This window comes from Octopus bimaculoides, chromosome 1, assembly GCF_046866305.1.
Source record: "Octopus bimaculoides isolate indiv1 chromosome 1, ASM4686630v1, whole genome shotgun sequence".
Taxonomy (NCBI): domain Eukaryota; kingdom Metazoa; phylum Mollusca; class Cephalopoda; order Octopoda; family Octopodidae; genus Octopus; species Octopus bimaculoides.
Genome location: NC_142928.1, coordinates 183,460,550 through 183,465,440, shown reverse-complemented (window position 1 = coordinate 183,465,440; position 4,891 = coordinate 183,460,550). Strand labels below are relative to the sequence as shown.

Sequence of the window (4,891 nt, the reverse complement as noted above, 5' to 3'; positions counted from 1 at the left end):
ATTAATGATACTAACGATACAAGGTTACGTAAAATTGTAAAATTAATGAAATCACGGTGATACCTCGAAAAGAAAGAGAAAGCACCAGTGCATGTGAAAGAGAAAGGTTAAATCGCAACACTTATGGTTCTCGGAGAAATGAGCTTTTCAAAAGCTTCATAACCCACACATACAATAAATAAGATACCGGAATGGTTTTTTGATTTTTTTCTCTTTTTATCAAATACAGAAATTGAGGATTTCAAGCGCACTTCGAAAAACTACAACCGCGCCGTTGCTTGCTCCGTCTTTCTTCAACGTCCGCTGCTTGGAAGCGACTAGGGTCTGAAATTCTACCGGCTGCCAACAAAACGCATGTAGTAGAGAACTTTCAGTTTATTCATTAACCTTTTTACTATCTATTTTATTCGAAAATTATACTACTGAAGCGTTTTTCCTATATTTGTTTTTATATCTTATTCTTTCCTTTTCACCTTTTTCCTTTCATTTTTTTTTCGCTTTCGCTTCTTTGTCTTTTTCCTTTTATCTCTTTTTTTTTCTATTTTATTTTTCGTCTTCGCACTGTCGTCTGCAATTATAACATTTCTTTTATACTTTTCTCTTCTGAATGTGACCTACAGGATTAAACAGATAAATTCAGATCTACCTGTACGTAGTCATTCTCTCGAGACATTCGTCATATGATGCTTGATAAATGAATGAATAAATAAATGAATAAAAACAAAATTTAAAACCCTCCCCGTACAATCACGATAGAGAGAATAAGCGAAATAGAAGAATATATGTATTTGAGAGAATGAATGACTTTCTAAGACGTTATGAAACATTAACTGCTTTTAAACACCGAGTGAGATTCATAACAATTACAATAGTCCGGTATGAATCAGACACCAGTGAGTAACACTATTGATTCAACAAACAAGGATCCATCTTTTCCTGGAGACAAATTCAAACCTTATCATGCAAACAACGGGAAAAGGAAATATAATACTAAAAGAGAAAAACGACATAACGAGGCTAAATCAACAGTAGTTTAAAGGAAAATGAAGGATGAGGCGTGTATGTAATTTATATATGTAGGTGTGTATGTATCTCTCTCTCTCTCTCTCTATATATATATATATATATATATATATATATATGTATATGTATATATATATGTATATATATGTATATGTATATATATATGTATATATATATATATGTATATATATATATATGTATATATATATATATGTATATATATATATATATATATATATATATATATATATATATATATATGTATATATATATATATATATATGTATATATATATATATATATATGTATATATGTATATATATATATATATATATGTATATATATATATATATATATATATGTATATATATATATATATATATATATATATATATGTATATATATATATATGTATATATATATATATATATATATATATATATATATATATATTTATATACACACACAGTGTGTAGATATTTACGTGGCTTGTAAATATATATATATATATACGCGTATCTAACTATCTCTCTCGTTATATGTGTGTGTGTGTGTGTGTGTGTATACATACATATATGCATTGCGAGTGTGTATTTGTAATATATGTGTGTGCATGTATGTATAAATCTACGCGCACAAACATAATATATACAGACATGCCCGAGTGGCTAAGGTGGACTTTTGGGGCCGAGTATCATCTTTAAGTCATAGCTTCGTCTTAGTGAATGAAACTAGGTAGAGTGGGGAAAACTATATAGATGAACCGTACCTGTAAATTCAAAGGTCCAGCCTTCTTACTGTATCACGCTGGTTGTAAGTGAAAATTACGTTAAGCGTGCACGTGTCTGTGGAATAGTCTGCTGCTTACACGCTACTTCAATGACTCGGCTGTTGAGTTAATCGAACAACTGGACGTTCATATGCCGTTCTCGACAGAAGGGCTGGTCGTTATCGTCATCATCATCTATAATATCTGTGTGTGTATGTGTTTGCACTGGCGTCCGTCAGTCTTGTAGTATATGGAATGTGTCAGTGGAGTGGTGGATAGGGAGCAGCTTCTGAAAGATATATACGTATATATATTAAATAATGTGTGTGTGTGTCCATACATACACACGCATATTCACATCGACACACCACACATAAATTATGTGTGTGTTATAAATATATATATATATATATATATATATATATATAGTCAATCCAAACATAAACAAGCAAGAAAAAGCAACGCGAAGACTTAGGCGCAGACTGTGTGGTAAGAAGTTGGCTTCCCAATCACATGGCTCCGGGTTCAGTCCCATTGCATGGTACCTTGGGCAAATGTCATGTGAATGGGTTTGGTAGACGGAAACACACACACATAAATACATACATACACACACACACACACACGCACACATATATGCGTGTGTGTCTGTCTTTGTCGTCCCACCATCGCTTGACAACCGATGTTGGTGTATTTAAGTCCCCGTAACTTAGCAGTTCAGCAAAAGAGAAACCGACAGAATATAGTACTAGGCTTACAAAGAATAAGTCCTCTGGTCGATTTCTTCAACTAAAACCCTTTGAGGCAGTACTCCAGCATGGCCACAGTCAAATGACTGTAGCAAGTAAAAGAACAAAAGAATATTATCATATAAATATATATCTATACGTACATGAATATGTGTGTTATAAGTGCATGCATATATGTGTGTGTGTATATTCTTTTATTCTTTTATATGTTTTAGCCCTAAGGCTGTGGCCTTGCTGGGGCACTGCCAGTTTGTTGATCCGCTCAGTAGAATCGGATACCATTGCAACACATACTTAAGAAACGATCGTTAAAAGCAGGGTCTGGAAAATATGGAACACTTCACAAATCTGCGTATCATCCTTGTTGCAGGGGCCATGTTGATTGTCTCTGTATTTTCCCAATTTCAATATATGTACTGCCAAAGCAAGTGTATATATATATATTTATTATCAGTTAGCATCAATATTTTATATCACCTGCACTTGTAAGGTTGCTGAGAAGCTCACAAGGCAAGACCCCCTTCATTGAGGTTGGTGTAATATAGAGGGAAACAGGTTGCACCAGGTGTTGAGAAGTAAAGGATAGGAACGAATGTCTTACTGTGGAGGAGATGCATGGCTACGGTTACTCCCCAGCTGGAAAAGGAAAGAAGATGGTTGTGGTAAGGTGCCTGAACCTACCTTCAAGGTTCAAGAGGGTGAATATGAGGGAGATGGGGTCAGGACAGAGGATCAGGTAGGTTTGTAAGAATGTGGGATGAATGATAGATGGTAAGAAATAGGGAATATAAGATAGAGGTTGATGCAGTGAATAGCAAACAGGGGAGAGGACATGAACAATGGTGAAAACCAGTTTGGAAGAAAGCTGAAGGAAATAAGAATGGATCAGGGAGAAGGAGGTGATAAGAGGCAATCCAAAAAAATGTAGAGCAGGGAGCAACACTTTAATAAAACTGTACAGATGAGAAATGGGAAGATAATGAGAAGTTTGGGGAGAAAGGGAAAGGTACTTAGTGACACAGGTGGAGATCAGAGATACGTAGGAGTGAATATTATTATTATTATTATTTACTCTTTTACTTGTTTCAGTCATTTGACTGCGGCCATGCTGGAGCACCGCCTTTAGCCAAGCAAATCGACCCCAGGACTTATTCTTTGGATGCCTAGTACTTATTCTATCGGTCTCTTTTTGCCAAACCGCCAAGTTACGGGGACGTAAACACACCACCATCGGTTGTCAAGCGATATTGGGGGGGGACAAACACAGACACACAAACATACACACACACACAAACATACACACACATACATATATATATATATATATATATATATATATATATATACATATATCATCATCATCATCATCATCGTTTAACGTCCGCTTTCCATGCTAGCATGGGTTGGACGATTTGACTGAGGACTGGTGAAACCGGATGGCAACACCAGGCTCCAGTCTAATTTGGCAGAGTTTCTACAGCTGGATGCCCTTCCTAATGCCAACCACTCAGAGAGTGTAGTGGGTGCTTTTACGTGTCACCCGCACGAAAACGGCCACGCTCGAAATGGTGTCTTTTATGTGCCACCCGCACAAGCCAGTCCAGGGGCACTGGCAACGATCTCGCTCGAAAATCCTACGGGAGCCAGTCAGGCGGTACTGGCAACGGCCACGCTCAAAATGGTGCATCTCATGTGCCACCCGCACAAGAACCAGTCCAGGGGCACTGGCAACGATCTTACTTGGCTTGCCGGGTCTTCTCACGCACAGCACATTTGATGATGATGATGATATATGACAGGCTTCTTTCAGTTTCCGTCTACCAAATCCACTCACAAGGCTTTGGTCGGCCCGAGGCTATAGCAAAAGACACTTGCCCAAGGTGCCACGCAGTGGGACTGAACCCGGAACCATGTGGTTGGTAAGCAAGCTACTTACCACACAGCCACTCCTGCGCCTATTATTATTATTATTATTATTATTATTATTATTATTATTATTATTAAGGCGATGAGCTGACAGAATCATTAGCACACTGGGCAATATGCTTAGAGGTATTTCGCCCATCTTTACATTCTGAGTTCAAATTCCACCATAGTCGACTTTGCCTTTCATCTTTTCGGGTTCAATAACTTAAGTAGCAGTGGAACACTGGGGTTGATGTCATCAACTAGTTCTGTCCCCACAGATTTGAGGCCTTGTGTCTCCAACAGAAAGGATTATTATTGTCATTATTATTATTAGGTGGTAAGCTGGCAGAACCATTAGCATGCTGGGCGAAATACTTAGCAGCATTTCACCTGTCTTTATGTTCTGAGTTCAAATTTCCGTGAGGTCGACTTTGCTTTTCAT

The 4,891-nt window shown here is 37.1% G+C and overlaps 1 protein-coding gene and 1 non-coding gene across 2 annotated transcripts in view; both read right to left on the bottom strand.

The window, feature by feature from the left end:
• The window catches only part of LOC106872705 (ceramide synthase 6), a 112,498-nt gene extending 110,436 nt beyond the window's left edge, over positions 1-2,062 (bottom strand). The window contains exon 1 of the mRNA XM_052973080.2: positions 1,793-2,062. The gene's annotated coding sequence lies outside the window, so the exon portion shown is untranslated. The remainder of the gene's footprint in view (positions 1-1,792) is intronic.
• An 803-nt stretch (positions 2,063-2,865) lies between these two features.
• On the bottom strand, positions 2,866-2,969 carry LOC128250121 (U6 spliceosomal RNA). Its single transcript, XR_008266245.1, has one exon. It is a non-coding gene; the product is annotated as a U6 spliceosomal RNA (small nuclear RNA).
• Positions 2,970-4,891: the final 1,922 nt, after the last annotated feature.